General features: G+C 46.7%; 1 protein-coding gene across 3 annotated transcripts in view; it reads left to right on the top strand.

The window, feature by feature from the left end:
- The window catches only part of DGKD (diacylglycerol kinase delta), a 111,843-nt gene that overhangs the window by 692 nt on the left and 93,885 nt on the right, over positions 1 to 17,266 (top strand). Inside the window, exon 2 of one of the 3 annotated variants that reach the window (XM_049614654.1) lies at positions 14,390 to 14,443. The exons of the other annotated variants lie outside the window; for them this stretch is intronic. The gene's annotated coding sequence lies outside the window, so the exon portion shown is untranslated. The remainder of the gene's footprint in view (positions 1 to 14,389; positions 14,444 to 17,266) is intronic. 3 annotated transcript variants of the gene reach the window in all.

Raw genomic sequence — 17,266 nt, 5'->3', positions numbered from 1 at the left:
AGCCGGCGGCGGGGACCCCGGGCCGGGGGCGCAGGTGGGCGCCGCGCGGGGCCGGGCGAGTGGGGCGGGGCGCCGGGGCCAGGGGCGCCAGCCGCAGTGGGCCGCGAGGAAGCCCCGCGCCGCGAGGACCCGGAGGAAACTGAGGCCTAGAGGCGGGGGGCGAGCGCCCCAGAAATGGGGGCTGCTGGCTGCGCCCCGCAAGCGTACGCTCCCCGAGCCCCGCGTTTCTGAGGACTGGCCAGGTCATTTCCCGCCGGGTGCTCTGTGGACTCACCTGTGGTCCCCCGGGAAATTCAACAGGACCCGGGTGTGACTTGACTCGCTTGTGTCTTCGTGCCCTAGGGGAAGGGATGCGCCTTCTGTGACCAGCTCACCCTCCCTCGGGAAAGCCGGGAGAGGGGGGCTTTCCCTGGCGGCGCACCCGCTGGGCACCTAACTCGGTGGAGAACTCCAGACGCCAAATACTCGCTTGCAGAAAGACGCATTTCCTTTCTGCGGGAGGAAAGTTGCGCCCTTTGTTTTCCCATTGCGGTTCCCGTTGAAAACTGCTTATGGTTTTTGCTACAGGTGAGCCCTCTCTGTTAGAACACGGCTGCCTGAGGCAGGTGGCTGGACAGGTGGCTGAGGGCATGCCGGGTCTGTGGGCAGCCGCGGCGGATCCAGCTGGCACAGACTCTCACTCTGCTGCAGTGCGCTTTTCCTCCGGGGCCAGTTAGGTTCAGCTGGTACTTTCACCGTGGGAGCCATTTCTTGCTTTACCTTTTGTCAGCCTTTGCTACTTGTGGTGGGGTAGTCTTTGGGCTTAGCATGTTACAAACAGGTTTATTGTATAGTGTTCCAGGTATTCCGCAAATAGGTGATTGAACCCCTCCTTTGTTCCAGATATAGCAGTAATGGCAATTAATTGTAAGGTAGCAATTCTTCAGTGCTTACCAGGCAAGGTGCCAGGCATTTTTCTTGGGTTAACTTTACAGCACTCTATGTGGGTTAACTCATTTAGCACTAGGGAGAACCCATTGAGTTGGGTGTTACCTATCATCCCCATCCGATGGCATTGGCCCAGGGAGTCACAGGTAATAAATGTGGATCTGGATCGGAACCGTGGTCAGGATCCCAAGAGGGACAGTAGGAGTCTGGATCCTACCGTGTAGAAGATGGAACCTGTGCACGTGACAGTATGACATAGTAAGTCCTGTGGAAGCTCAGGGGACAGAGAATGCAGCTACCATGATCTTGAGAGAAAAAGTTTGCCAAGCTAATTGGGGAAGGAAGCGCTTTCCACATAGTCGACAGATACTGACACACATTGTAGCTGAAGGTGTAGGCACAGCTGGGAATGGTCAGAAGGTGAGTGGGTCAACTTGAGGGGGATTAAGAAAAGGCTGGAAAGGTAGATTGGGCTGGATTTTAAAGGGCCAACCCTGGAGTTGGGTTTTTGGCCTTGGGCAAGAGGGAGCCACTGAGGGTTATTCAGAGCATGGGAGTGACCAGTCAGATGTGCTTTTAGGAAGATCTCCAAGTAGCCCTAAATGATACTGATAAGAGTTGCTCTCCCCTGTTGTTTGGTCCTGGAGCATGGTATGTGCCCAGTGTGGGGTAGATCATATGATTTACAAGTGTGATTAAGATTAGATCTCTCAGAGATTCCAGTGTTTGTCCAGAATTCTGTTCTTTAGGAGGCATTCCCCCCCCCCCCCCCCATTTCCCAACACAATAGTTGCTGTACCTACCAGCTGTTGTGGTTGAGGAGGAGTGATGGGTAGAGTGTTAAAAATACACCCTGACGACTTGAGTTGCTGAATACAGTCACATCTGCTGTACAAATAGCTTCAGGCTAATTTTTCTTTCGGGTTGTTAGAGATTGCCTGAATGTGGGAAGTGTGAGGTTTTCTGTGTGCACTAGCTATCCGCCCCCCCCCCCCCCGCCCCGTTTTTTAAGCAGATAAGCCATTCAGAAAATTGCACTGGGATTATGTGGTGCATAAGAGAGATCCAAAATGGTATGGGGTATCGTTCTAGGTCTAGACGGGAAAGCTGAAACCACTTCATTTAAAACAGAGGGAATTCAATGTAGGGGGGTGGTCTCCCAGGCGGTGAAGGACTGGGGATGCAAACAGTGGGCAGTGAAGCAACCCTGAGATGAGGCAACAGGAAACCATTGTCACCCCTAAGCTGGAGGACAGGGGAGGGCATGGCATTTCAGGCTCCCCAGGAGCAACTCCCACCTGCCAGAGGCCGAACTGCCCTAGGTCATCTGGCCCTGGAGCCTTTGGAGGGCGCTGCTGCTGCTGCTGTCTAACCCCACCCGCCTCTTGCTTGGGAACCCCAGCGCATTCGGGATCAGCCCCCCTGCAATTCAGTGCAGAGCAGAAGGTCAAGGAATGGAACTGAGGACAAGCTGGCCCAGGACCAGAGCTGTATGTATTTCAAGTTTTTGAAATAGCAGTCCAGTGCTTCTCACATTTTAATGTGCAGGCACATCCCCTGGGGATCTTGTTAAAATGCAGATTCTGGTCGAGTAGGTCTAGGGTGGGGCCTGAGAGTCATTTCTAGTCAACTCTCAGGAGATGCTGTAGCTGCTTCAGCCCAGGTCATGATCTCACGGTTTGTGGGTTCAAGCCCCACGTCAGGCTCTGTGCTGACAGCTCAGAGCCTGGAGCCTGCTTGGGATTCTTTGTCTCCCTCTCTCTCTGCTCCTTCCCTCCTCATGCTTTGTCTCTCTCTCTGTGTCTCTCAAAAATAAATAAACGTTGAAAAAAAATTAAAAAAAAAAAAAAAAAAGAGAAGCCTTACCAAAACTCCAAGTCAGTCTTTAGTTAATGAGGTTCTTTTAAAACTTTTCCCCGAGTCTTTAGCATACTGAAAACTTGATGAGGGGAGATTTGAGATGGTCATTTATTTAGCATTTCATGCATGTCTGATATTTTTAAAAGTTCCAACTGTCCCTACCAAACACATCACTTCGTTTGTATTTCCTAACTAGTGCACAATAACGACTCCATAGGACCACATAGTTAAGAGTGGGAAAAAGAAAATGGAAGAAATAACACTGGTAAATTAATTCACCAGCTCATTATAGGTTATTTTGAAATTTGAGTAAAGAACAATGTGATTCTGTGAAGTATATCAGTTAAGACTGAGTTTAATCTATTTCTAGGTTTTAAAAAAGTTAACATTGTTGGCTTTGTGCATGAAAGTGCTTACATCCCTGATTTCAAATTTAAACAAAGCGTTTTTCCCATTGTGAAATGAAAACTAGTAGAAATTAGGCAAAATGTAAAAGACTTAAAAACATAGCTTTGTAAAGATATGATTCACATACCATTCAGTTTACTCACTTAAACTGTATACAGCTCAGTGGTTTTTAGTATATGCGTGTTGTGTAACCATTACCACAGTCAATTTTAGAACGTTTCTGTCACCCCCAAAAGAAACACCATAACTTTTAGCATCTGTTCCTTATTCCTTCTCAACTCTGTCAACCTTAGCTGCTAATCTCCTTTCTGTCGTAAGGATTTGCCGATTCTGGACATTTCACATCCATAGAAGCATGCAGTATGTGCCTTTTGTGTCTGGCTTCTTTCACTTAGCATAAGTGTCCAAAACTCGTCTATGTTAGAGCGTGTGCATTTGGGTTATTTCCACTTTTTGGCTAATCTGAATGAGGCTGCTGTGAACATTTATGTACGTGTTTCTTTGTGGACGTATGTTTCATTTGTCTTGGGTATCTACTTACCACTACATTTGCTGGGTCACAAGGTAACTCTGTGCTTAACCTTTGAGAAATTGCCAGACTGTTTTCCAAAGTGGCCGTGCCATTTTACATTCCCACCAGCAGTGTGTGAGGGTTCCGTTTTCTCCAGGTTCTCAGTTATTACGTCTTTTGACTGTAGCCATCCTAGCGGGTATATGGTGGTATGAAAGGTTTTTAAAGCTCACGTGTGAGCCTAAACTTTAAGAGCCTAAACTTTGGTGTCGAGTGAAGTTGATTCACACCTGGCTCTCCCACTTATGAGACACGTGATCACAGGTTTCCAGACCTCCTCTCCTAAGACTTGGTTTCCTGATGTGAAACAGGGAAAATACCAGTAAATGTGAGATGTGTGTTCTTGAGCCTCAGTTTCCATATCTGCAAAATTGCAAAATAGAAAGGATAATAGTAGTTCTCAGAACCCTAAAACAGAGATGATGATAAGTCATAGAAGTAAATGGGACAGTCTGTGTCCACTTAGCTAGCATAGTGCCTGGTGTATGGTCAGCATTCAGTAAATGGTTTCTTTTAGGATTATTTCTGTCTTTTTGGTCATTCTCCCCAAACCCCTCCTGCCTCAGCTCAAGCTGGGTGATTCTTCGTCTCCAGCGGCCAGGAGAGCAAGTAAGAGTGAATCTGGCAGGCAATTAGCTATGCAAATCTTTCTTAAAAAATTAATGTATGGAATCCTAGGGGCGCCTGGGTGGCGCAGTCGGTTAAGCGTCCGACTTCAGCCAGGTCACGATCTTGCGGTCTGTGAGTTCGAGCCCCGCGTCAGGCTCTGGGCTGATGGCTCGGAGCCTGGAGCCTGTTTCAGATTCTGTGTCTCCCTCTCTCTCTGCCCCTCCCCCGTTCATGCTCTGTCTCTCTCTGTCCCAAAAATAAATAAAAAACGTTGAAAAAAAAAATTAAAAAAAAAAAATTAATGTATGGAATCCTAGTGGGAATATCATAGCTAGTCATTATTTTTCTTGTTTCACAGATTCATTTTTAACGCAGCAAATATTGTTAAGTGTGCTAGGCACTTGGGGTGCCTTACTGAACAACAACAAAAAACATTCCTGGAGCTAATAGTCTGAAGACAGGACAGACAGTGGGTAAGATAATCGCACAGTTAGTGTGGCATTATGATACTGATGAGCGTTAAGCAGGTGACAGCCAGGTTGTTTTGGGAGGAGACAATAGGGGAATTTGACCTGATTCAGGAGGGTGGTGGTAGGGAGAGATGAGTGGGAAAAAAGTGACTTCTGCTTCTGGTGATGGTGGGCCAGGTAACTGAGCAGCTGTCTGCAGCTTCTGCTAATAGGAGGCAGCTGATGAGACAGTGCAGTAGCACAGGGCTGCGAACCAGGGAGGATGAAGGTCTGTGGAAGTGAGCTGGCATTTGGGGCTGGCTGCTTTTTCCCCTGAGGTCAGTAATGGGGTCTGTAGTGGGAAGAGCGTCCCCTTAAAATTCATGTTCACTTGGAACATGATTACCAGAGAAGTTTGCACAGTGGGAAGATATGGGTAGTGATTGGATGGCCCATGAGAGAGGGAGCTTCTGGAGGGCTGGTAGTGTTCTATTTCTTTCTTTTCTTTTTTTTAATGTTTATTTTTGAGAGAGACAGAATGTGAGTGGGGGAGGAGCAGAGAGAAAGGGAGACACAGAATCTGAAATGGGCTGCAGGCTCTGAGCTGTCAGCACAGAGGCTGATATGGGGCTCGAACTCATGGACTGTGAGATCATGACCTGAGCCACAGTTGGAGGCTTAACCGACTGAGCCACCCAGGTGCCCCAGCGTCTGACTCTTGATCTCAGCTCAGGTCTTGAGCTCAGGGTCCTGAGTTCAGGCCCCCTTTTGGGCTCCATGCTGGGCGTGAAGCCTACTTTAAAAAAAAAGACAGGGGCACCTGGCTGGCTCAGTCGTTAAACATCTGACTTTGGCTCAGGTCGTTATTTCATGGTTAGTAAGCTCCAGCCCCACACGGTGTGAGCTTGCGCCCCACTTTGGGTGAACATGAGCCCTTCTTCCGGTGAGCCCTGCTTCTGTCTCTGTCTCCCCTCCTCCCTCTGCCCCTCCTGAGATTCTCTGTGCCTCGCTCACTTGTGCTCTCTCTCTCAAAACAAAAACAAAAACAAAAACAAAAAACGGGTGCCTGGGTGGCTCAGTCGGCTAAAAGTTGGCATCTGACTCTTGGTTTTGACTCAGGTCATGGTCTCACAGTTTGTGAGTTCGAGCCCTGTACTGGGTTCTGTGCTGATGGTGCAAAGCCTGCTTGAGATTCTCTCTTTCTCTCTCTGCCTCTCCTCCCCCCTCAAAAGTAAATAAATGAACATTAAAAAAAAAAAAGATTTAGGGGCGCCTGGGTGGCTCAGTTGGTTAAGCGTCTGACTCTTGATTTTGGCTCAGGTCATGATCTCACAGTTCATGGGTTCGAGCCCCGTGTTGGGCTTTGTGCTGACAGTGCAGAGCCTGCTTGGGATTCTCTCTCTCTGCCCCTCCCCTGCTTGCTCTCTCTCAAAAATAAATAAATAAACATTTAAAAAAATAAATAAAAGATTTCAGGAAGGAGGGAGACATAATCTGATCTATGTTGAAAAGGTTGCTCAGGCTGTGTTGTCGTTGGCCGAGTGAGTGCTGGTAGCCTGGGCCGAGGTTGTGGTGGTGGCAGTAATAGGGAGACTTAGTTGGATTTGACATTGTGAGAACTTGGTGATGGTTTGGTATGGGTGTTGGGGAAGAGGAGGCTTGTGGGATAACTGGAGCTCTTCTCTGACATAAGGAGGTCTGCTTGAGGACTGGTGGGGACCAGCTTTGGGATTTTGCCCTCACTGTGCCCTGCTGCAGTGGTACCCTGGATTCTTTATTCTCAACTATCCCAACTTTACAGCGGAGGGATGTAGGCTCAGAGCAGTTAGGTGGCTCGCCAGTGTGCCACCCAAGCCTTGTAGATTCCATACCACACCTCTTCCTACTGGGTCCTACCCAGCCCCTTGACAGTGGGGGTGGTTCCTGGAGGCTGAGAGAGGGAACAGTGGCACAGTGGGAGGGCCCGCTTAGCTCTGGCCACTGGCTTTCAGAGGTGGGGGGGAGCAGGAGAACCAATCCGAGAAGGAGGTGAGAAGCTGGTGAGGAAGAAGATGGAAGGGAGGGGAGGGGAAGAAGGTAAATTCCTGAATTCAGCACCCAGAGGTCCATCTGCACTATCATTATTGTTACTTTTGTATTTCCTTCCAGACTGTGTTTCTGGGTGTGTTTAATTGAGTTGGAATGAACGTATATGTAAGTTTCCACTTTCATGTTACAGGTATTTCTCGTGTTATTAAAGTCTCTTTATTCTTGGGGCGCCTGGGTGGCTCAGTCGGTTAAGCGTCAGACTCTTGACTTAGCTCAGGTCATGATGTTGTGGTTCATGAGTTTTGAGCCGCAAGTCGGACTCTGTGCTGACAACTCAAAGCTTGCTTGGGATTCTCTCTCTCTGTCCCTCCTCCACTTGCTCTCTTTGTCTCTCAAAAATAAATAAACATTAAAAAAAGAAAATCTCTTTATTCTTATCCCTTGTAATGGTTGTACCATATATTCTATGAAGATAGAAGAGAGACAGAGCCTGACTTGGGGCTCAGACTCATGAACTGTGAGATCATGACTTGAGCTGAAATCAAGAGTTGGATGCTTAACCAACTGAACCACCCAGGCGCCCCACATGCACCGTGTTTGGTTGTTGTACCTCTTCAGACTCTCAGCTTAGAACAGCTCCCCATAGCCCCCTTCTCCCTCTCCTCCCCATTATGACACTGACTCTGTGAAGAGACCAGGGAAGCGGTCTTGTTAAACCTGTGTCTGGATTTGTCTGATTGTTTCCTTGTGGTTTCTTTGATCCTTTTATTTGCCGTAAACTGGAAGTGAGAGGTTTGAAGACTCGAATACGTTCGGGTTGATGTTTTGGGCAAATCTCCTAAATCTGGGATTCTCAGTGTCCTGTTAGGCTGTCCCCTCTGCTGTGTCATCATTTGCTTTATGTGGAGATGCTAGATCTTCCTGCTGAAAATGTAGATTTCCCTCTTTGCAGTTAGGAGGTAACCTGTGCGGTGCTTCCTGGGCACCGTGCAAATATCCTTTGCTTTGACAATCTACTCGGCTGCTTTCTTGAGCATTCATACATCATACTTGCCTGAATCAGCTACATTAAGAGTTTGCAAAATGGAGAGTTCCCCGCCCCGCCGCCCCGCCTGCCCCTTTCTGTCATTTCTTCCGTGTGTATCTGTTGGTATTCTGTAAAATTTACCCACTTCAACTGGGGAAGGACTACAGTTTCTCCTGGGGGGAAAAAAAAAGGCAGGGTAATTGCTAGATTCTGTTTAATTACCAATTTTCAAAGTAAGGATTCGGTAGAAGAGTCATTCCCAACAGAAGGCAGATGTTTTCTTTTCTCTCTCTCTCTCCCTATGGATTCACTATTTTTGTTCAGTGTTTTACAATCAGTCACAGTCATTCCTTTTGATGTTCAAATTGTCTACATTTCCCCAGGAGAGCCCCTTCAAGCTGGCTCTTTGGCCTTTGAACATTTGCTTGCTGTGTTGCAATCTGTTGTTTCATCTTTGGGCCGGAGCCCCGAGGTGGGGTTGTGGGGCACCGCGTCCAGTCTGGGCTGAGGGAGGCTGCTCTCCTCCCTCCTGTGCCTGGAATTTCAGCACATCAGCCTGGCAGGTCTTTGCTTTTCTTTTTTGGGTTTGTACTTCAGATTTTTGCATCTCTGCTTATTTTGTGTTCCTTTGGATGGTTCTTATTGTAGGCTGATCTGTCCCTTTATCAATCTGTTGGAGAGCTTTCCCCTGTCTTTTCTTCTCTCCACTGTAGGCTACAGCATTCTGTGTCTCAGTTTTGTCTTGTTCATGACCAGTGACATTTTCTGCAGTGTACATTTTTCCCTTTAGCCCTTCACATGTGGGTTTTAATTCTGCTGGAGTGATTGTTTTTGCTTCCTTTTCTAATCATGGCCTGTATCGCAGCTTGTTGTACTTTAGTTTCATCATGTTCTCATTCTGGTGCACCCTGTCCTTGAAAAAACTTTAATTTTTTAATAGAGTCAGTGTCTTCCTGTAATCTTACAACAAGAAGTGCATATTTTCTAAAATGGTCTTCCGGTTTCTGTAATAAATTCATTTAGATTTATTCATGTGCATTATAGTGTAGCTTCAGCCTCTTACCTCCGCTTTTTTGTTTTGATTTATCAGTCCTAGAATGTGTTTGCCAGTCTACGGGTTTGAACTGCCATTAGCTGTGTGCTTGGCTGCCAGAGGGAATGTGAGTCCCACCTGATATTGGCCACAGGTCCAGCGCTGTGCCTGCTGCTCTGGCCGGGCCATCCCTGCAGCCTCAGTCTGAGCAGTGAGGTGCCTTGGGTCACCTGTCACCCACTTCTGGCTGGCTCTGCTCTTCCTCATCTGAAGGTGATGGTGTCTGGGCAGTGGTGGTTTTCCTGAGCCGGCTCCTCTGGCCCCACCATGGTGAGGTACACCCCATGCTCCAAGATGAGCAGTGCTTTGTCCCTTGCGCCAAGATGGAAGAGGGATACTCTGATTCTTTTTATTTACCGTTTGACCATTTTAAATGTATACAATTCAGTGGCATTAGGTACATTAGCAGTGTTGTGCAGCCAGCACCACTATTTAGTTCCAGAACTTTTTCCCCTCCGGGGAAACTCCTTCAACTCCATTGAGCAGTCACTGCCCATTCCCTCCTCTTCCCCAGCCACTCGTCCGCTTTCTGTCTCCATGGGTTTGCCTGTTCTGGATATTTTGTGTAAATGGAATCATATAACATGTGGCCTTTTGTGTCTGGCATCTTTCCATTAGCATAGTGTTTTCAAGGTTCATCCGTGTTGTAGCATGTATCAGGACCTCGTTCCTTTTTGTGGCCTAATAGTATGTCATTGTATGGATATGCCACATTTTGTTTATCCATTCATATGTTGATGTATGTTTGAATCACTTCTATTTGGCTGTTATGAATAGAGCTGCTATGGACAAGTTATTGTTTGAATACCTGTTTTCAGTTCTTTTGAGTGTTTATCCAGGGAGTAGAATTGCTGGGTAATTCTGCGTTTACCTTATTGAAGAACATCTGAACTGTTCATCTTACATTTCCAACAACACAACAGCAATAGAGAAGGATTCCAGTTTCTCCACGTTTGCCAGCACTTTTTTTTTTTTGTTTTAAATAATGGGGCCATCCTGATGCGTGCAAAGTGGTATCTCCTGGTATTGATTTGCATTTCCTTAGTGACTAACGATGTTGGGCATGTCTGTCTGTCTGTCTGTCTGTCTTTCTTTTTGTTGATGAGTGTTTTTTTCATGTGCTTCTTGGCCATTTGTATATCTTTGGAGAAATGTCTATTTCAGTCCTTTGCCCGTTTTTAAGTTGGGCTATCTTTCTGTTGAGTTGTAAATCTTTATATATTCTAAATATTGGACCCTTATCAAATCAGTGATTTGCAAATATTTTCTCCCCTTCTGTGGGTTCTCTTTTCACTGTCTTGATAGTGTCCTTTGAAGCACAAAAGGATTACAAATTTTGATGAAGTCGGCCTTATGCTTTCCGTCTCTTGTTTGTGCTTTTGGTGTCATATTTGAGAAATCCAGGGTCACGAAGATGTACTTTAGTGTTTTCTTCTAAGAGTGTTTTGTCTTTTTATTTAGTCTTTGATCCATTTTGAGTTAATTTTTGTATGTGGTGGAAGGAAAAGGTCCAGTTTCACCCTTTCCCATGCAGATATTCCAGCACTGTTTGTTGAAGAGGACCACTTTTTTCCATCTGGATTTGGCCTCTCAAGCTACATACGCTGTAATACTTAAAATCAGCTATGAACTTCTCAGAATTGGTTGGTATTCTTGGACATTTTGGGTTGGTCTCAGTGGAGTTCATAGAGGGATGCGTGATAGAATCATTCTTATGGATGGTTATGAGACATTTACGTATTTGAAGGGTTTGAAAGGAAATATCTGTATTTCTGACTTTTTGTTATCCTAGAACTCTTCTATATTTCAAGTTTGGGAGTGCAGACTCATTCTTTATATGGCTTGGGAAAATTTGAAATACTCATCTCGTTAAGTCTAATTCCACTTGGTAGCCTTTGTATTTAAACTCTTTGATAAAGAGGGACTAGTACTCAGAAGCTGAGCGAAAAGGAAGTCAGAAATTCTTATCTCTTTTCCCTGTGTTTTCATTTAGTTTAAGAGGGCAAGTAAAAAACCCAGGTTTGTCAATACTGAGTTATGAGTCTAATTATCTAAGTGTATTTTTTTACTGTCGACTAGTCATAATTGTCTAAGTGTATTTTTATATCCAGCCAGTGTTGTGTATGAGCTGGAATTTTGCTGTTTATAGAAACCCTGTAGCTTCTTCACCCTCCAGCAGCACATGTGGTGCAACCATTTGGGGAAGCAATTGGTGACATGTTTGAAAAACTCCAAGAAAGTCCCTACTCTTGACTCAGTAATTTCCATGGTAGGATCCTGTCCCAAGGAGATAATCTTAAATATGAAAAAGCACAGAGGACGTTGTGTTTATTGCAGCATTAAACATAAAAATTGTAAGCCCAGAAGACACTCCAGTTTAACAACCCACTGAGTTAATGACCAGGGCTGATAGCTGTTGTGTGCTGGCACCCCGCACCATGCATAGGTGGTCTTACTTCATCTTCGGGAGTGTGAGAAGGTTGCCATGAGGTGGCCGAGTGCCCAGGCCACAGAACTGGGAAGTGGCAGAGCGAGTTGCTGCTCTTGTGCGTACAGCAGCCATTCAGGTGATTGAGGAAGGCAGTAATGTGGACAGTACTTTGTGATGCTGGGGAAACAGAGAGGCATTGTGTACAGAAGGCCATTCAGCTTTGTGCAAAACACCGTGCATGGGAAGTAAGATGAAGAAAGTTTCCAAACTAATGCCATGGATTGTGCCCTGATACCAGGGGTGGTGCAATTTGGATTATTTCTATTTCTACGTTTCTGAATTTCCTAAAATGAGCATTATTTTATACTAAAGGAAACAGAAACAGGGCTGTCCTTCAATTGAGAATTCCTGACACGGATGGTGTAGGATGCTGTGTGCTGGTAGCAGAAGATGGAGAAGAGTCTGTCCTTAGTCTCTTCTCTGGAATGTCCTGAAACACGGCTGAAACAGTTCCAACTCTCAGGATCAAAACAGATGAAGTTTAAGGAGCCAGATAATACAAAAGGGCATGACTTGCAAAAACATAGGATTTAAACTTCAGAGTATCCTAATAAATGTGTACATTATATGCAGTATCTTAGTGATGTTCCCCTTTGTTTAAACTTAATTTTTTTTTTTTATTTTAGAGAGAGCACACGAGTGGGGGAGAGGTGGAGACAGAGAGAGAGAGAGAGAGAGAGAGAGAGAGAGAGAATGAGAGAATGAGAGAATGAGAGAATTTTAAGCAGGCTCCATGCTCAGTGTAGAGCTTGATGGGGCTCAATCCCACAACTCAGGGATCATGACCTGAGCCAAAATCAGGAGTCAGATGCTTAACCGACTGAGCCACCCAGGCACCTCCCCTTTGTTTAAACTTTTAACTCCTGTGTTGAAAATAATGCTAAACTTATCTAAACAGAGAACTAAAGGTCTTGATATAAATAAGATTAAAAAAATTTAATTTTTAATTTTTTAATTTTTGTAAAGTTTACTTATTTATTTTGAGAGAGAAAGAAAGAGTGAGTCAGAGAGGAGCAGGGAAAGAGAATCCCAAGCAGGCTCTGCACTGTCAGTGCAGAGCCCGATGTGGGGTTTGGACTCATGAACTGTGAGATCTGAGCCGAAGTTGGATGCTTAAGACTGAGCCACCCAGGCTTTTCTAAAAATTTTTTATTTTAGAGAGAGTAAGAGTAAGGTAGAGGGGCAGGGGGAGAGAAATAGAGGATCCCAAGCAGTCTCCATGCTCAATGCAGAGCCTGACATGGGGCTCAATCCCACGACCCTGGGATCACGACCCAAGCCAAAATCAAGAGTCAGATGTTCAACTGACTAAGCCATGCAGGTGCTTTACTTCTTGTAAAGAAGTAAGTTGGCTGCTTAACACGAGACTTTACTTCTACCTTATGTCTGAAAATGAGACAGAGGGGCTGTGGAACCCAGGGAAGGGGCATTTGAGTAGTGATGGTTATGACACGGCTTTATGTTTGTGTGGCGCTTTGCAGCGTGTGTGAGCCTTTCTCTCAGGGATTTCCTGCTCTGTGCAGCACCCCTGAGGTGGGATCGGCAGGTCAGGAACTGGGGTGTGGGGGGTGGCTGCCTTTAGCCCCGGTGGTAGCGGCTCCGGGCCTTGCATTCAAGCCTCTGGTGTGTTTCATTCACGTCTGAGTTGCCAGAGCACCCTGTCTGTACCTCTAATGGAAATTTCCAAACATACACAAAAGTAAGGAGAGGGGTTTTAATCAGTCACTGGGTGTAAACAGTCGTCAGTGTTGTGTCTTTCATATTTCGTCTGTCCCCACCCCCGAGCCCCACTTTCTTCTGAGTATTTAAAGCAAATTCCTCTCGTACTTTTTACTTTGTAAAAGTATCCCTCTCTCGCTGCACAGTTTCCTTAAAGGTCAAGGGTCTTGTCTCTTTCATCATCATATTCCCAGCCGTACTCGCACTTAAGTGTTCGATAAATATTTGTTGAAACGCAGAGTGCGTTTCATTCCACAGGTCCGTGGGGAGACGGGTTTTCCTCTGGAGGCTCACAGAAGCCAGGCGAGCCTTTGGTGCCTTGACTGAACCACAGCGTGTGTGTATTTGGAAGTCGCTCCTGCTGTTGGTGGTTGGGGTTGCCCACGTGGTGTGCAGGGGGGTGGTTGTGCCTCGACGTGCACGTTTGTCCACGCGCTCACCCCAAGAAGTGGGAGGAGCAGTTTATGACTGTAGTTTTAGTCTTACTTGTAAAGGCAAACGAACAAAAGAAAACCTTACCTCAAGCATCCTTTTTAATCTTTTCACTTGATATTGAAATGTGGAGAGTTGAAATCAGACAGACATGGGTTTGAACCCCACATCTGTCCCTTCTCTGTGGACATAGGTCCTCTCTGGATGGACCTCAGTGTCTTCATAAGTGAGATGGGGTAGTAAGTGTTCAGTGCGGTGAGGATTAAATGAGATTCTGATAACTAAGTTCCTGTCCTGGTATGGAGTAGGCCCTGCACAGATACCGACCCTGTCTTTCTCTTCTTGCCTGGTTTGTGGCAAACGGGAGTGGGTGCGGTGTCTCTCTTGGGCGGGTTGTGTAGACAAAGTGGGGTCATCTGTGGAAGCTCTTAGACGGGGGCCATGAGAGCTGTCCGGGGTGCTGCGTCCGACGGCGGCTGCCCCTTCTGTGTCCTTATACAATCACGCACCTTCCAGAGGGCTGGCTCACTTCCTTCCCCGTCTTGTCTGCTCTGTCCCTCCCCCGCCCAGAGGTAGCCACCTAACCATTTTTATTGTTTTATTATTTTGGTTAATTCTTCCACTGTTGTTTGAAAATTTAAAGATACTGTCTGCACATACTTGCCTTTAAGTTTTATCTCTGCACACACACACACATACACACACAGATATCCTTTTTACACAAACGTAGCATGCCCCCTATATGTACTACACCTTTCTTTTTTTTACTTCATAGAATCCATAGCTGTATTCCAAGCAGATTCCAAGCAGAGGAAGGATCTATCCAAAAGTAGGTGGCTACAAAGGAGCCGGTGTGTTTGGGTCGGATGGTTCTGGGGCTGAGGCAGTAGGCTCTGGGGTGGGTGGGAGGGATTGAAAAGAGCCTTGAAGGGCCACAGTTGGCTTCCCTCAAGACACAGGAAAACAAGGGGATGTTTGTGAGTGGGCCAGGGACGCCTTGGTTAGCGCAGGGTGCTTATCCGAATCCTCCGGGGGAGCTTTTGCACTCTGTGGCTACCTGGTCCCCTGCTGGGGAGCGGCTGGCAGCGTTTCAGAACTTGCTAGGTGATGCTGCTGGTAGTGGACCTGAGAGGCAGCAGAGGGCTGGCAGCAGGCCGGAGCGTGCACGGTGGTAGAGAGCGGAAGGCAGGGATCCCCCCCACTGCGGTGTGCTCAGGCACCGCCGGGGCTCTTGTCTTCACATTCTGGGGATTTAGGAACAGTGGGTTTCATGAGTGTTCCGGGGGTTCTGACCCTGGTGGTCTGGGTCATCCCTGAGAGACACAGAGACAGACAATAATTTAAGCCCGAGGTGGGGATCCAAACTAAGCTGTGGCAGAGGGCCTGAAGATAGAGCGGAGTCCTGAGTGACTTTAACGAGTGGAGTCGGTACTGGGTAACCAGTTAGGGGCGGGGAGTGGAGGTGGGACGAGTGGCATATGCCTCATGCTTCTGTCAGCTTTGATGGTGCTGGTAAGAGGAAATACCGAGTGGTGGGAGCAAGTTAGAAAGTGAGGGGCTGATGAAGAGGCTGGTTGGATGCGGATCACATTTAGGGTGCGGGGCCTCGGAAACCTAGGGACACCAGTGTTTGGTAGCAGAACAGCCACTGATGGTGACGGAGCAGGAGCCAACTCAGCCAACCCACCTTTACTGGACAGGAGTGCGTCTGGCAGATTGATGATGCCTTAAGACCTACATCGTTTGTGCTTTTCTGCCTCACCAGCTGGCTCCCACCTCGGGGTCTCAGCATCGCTGCCACAGCTCTACACGCGGTGTCCGCATTCGAGACAAGAGGGAGGGGGAAGGGGGGAGCTGAAGCCACACGTGTTCTCACACATCAGTGAAGCAATTCGCAGCCCCCGCAGGATGTTCATGTAGGTCTGTCTGACCAAGACCGAATCCTGTGGCTGGGGCTGGGGAAGTGTGCTCAGCGTTGTGATGTTGGTCACACTCGGTACAACTAGCCCGCTCAGAACTGAGACTGCGTTAGCTGAGAGGGCAGGGAGTTGGGGGGGGGGGGCATCCCGCAGTGATAGAAGAGCCCTCAGATTTAGGGGGTGTGGGTGTGGACACCAAGGGAAGGACAGATTGAGGAGCGGCTCCTTGGGGGGATTTGGGCATTATGCTTTGGGGCCGGCCACTTTTTGGCTTTTCTGCTTTGGCCCTTCCTCATATTAGTGGGACAGGAATGGGACATCTCCCTAACTCTCAAGTGACAGGGGCTTGGGGACATGGTTGCTTTTCATCTTGCAGGCAGTGCATCGAAGGAGGAAAGCCAGGGTGGTTAGTGGCAAAGAGGAAGTTGGGTTCTCTTGATTGGTAGAAAACAAGGCTGTCCTTTCTTCACGAGTTAGCGGTTTTGGGGTCTTTAGAAAACTCATGTGGGGCACCTTTGTGTCAGATTGTTGGCTTCAGATATGGGTTCTGGCTGTGCAGAGTTGGGAGCAATTCTCCAGCACAGCAGGTACCCATGTGTACCCAGCAGGTACCCTCTCTCTCCTGCTGGTTGCTGGTGCCGTGGAGACACCTAATGTGTATAATCAGTTGTGGCCTGAGGTGTGCACGCTTCCTCAGTTTCTGATAGGATGTGATAAGACCGGGTGGTAGTGAGTAGGGAGGGGAGTTGTAGGTAAGTTGCAGGTAGTTCCAAATCCGGATGAACTGGGATGGATTTGTGGGTGGTGTCTTGAATTGCTGAAGGAATTTACCTTTGCTTACTTTGTTTTAAATCAGAGCTATCAGTAGACTTTTATGTTTCATTTTGCCAACAAATATTTTTTGCCTGCTATGTAGGCCCTAGATTTGAATTACAGGTCTTCTGTCTACTAGTTATGTGGCCTTGAATGACCTACTTAATTCTTCAGACCCTCAGTCCCCTAATCGGTAAAATGGGAGTATTGTTACATACCTCTGAAGTTGATGTGAAGGTTAAAAGGTAAAAATGCCTTGCATGAACGTACTAGGTACGGTGGGTACTCACTCAGTAAGCATTTAAAAGAACCTCTAGGCCTTTGGGTTTATGAACAAACCATACTGTTTATGGTATTCAGGTACTATAAACCACAGAAGGTTCAATGTAAGAGTAAGGAGGCCTGATTGTTTCTTTGTGGTCTGTTATTAGCTGTTTAATTGTGGAGAAGTTCCTCAGTCTGTCAGTGGCCAGTTGTCTTGTCAGTTGGGATATTAGCATGTATTTGTTCTGTTAAGAAAGCTAATAGATACAAAAGCGCTCCAGAGAATTTCAAGTGATATGCAAATTTACGGCAATAACTTTTACTTACCTTTTTTTTCACAAACATTTTATTTATTTAAAAAATTTTAAGTTTATTTATTTATTTAGAGAGAGGCAGAGAGAGAAGGAGAGTGAGAATCCCAAGTAGGCTCCTTACTGTTAGCACAAAGCCTGACACAGGGCTCAAACACACGAACCTTGAGATCATGACCTGAGCCGAAATCAAGTCAGACGCTTAACTGGCTAAGCCACCCAGGCGCCCCTCACAGAAACATTTTAATAGTTCTTTTGTTTATTAACTTTATATGGTAATAGCCCCACTTTTTTTTTTTTTTTTGAACTTTGTGAATTTGGATGGCGTGGACTTAGTGTAATCAG

The sequence above is a fragment of the Panthera uncia genome (assembly GCF_023721935.1).
Source record: "Panthera uncia isolate 11264 chromosome C1 unlocalized genomic scaffold, Puncia_PCG_1.0 HiC_scaffold_3, whole genome shotgun sequence".
In the NCBI taxonomy this organism is placed as follows: Eukaryota; Metazoa; Chordata; class Mammalia; order Carnivora; family Felidae; genus Panthera; species Panthera uncia.
Note: the sequence above shows the minus strand (reverse complement) of the source record. Positions and strands in the feature narration are given on the sequence as shown.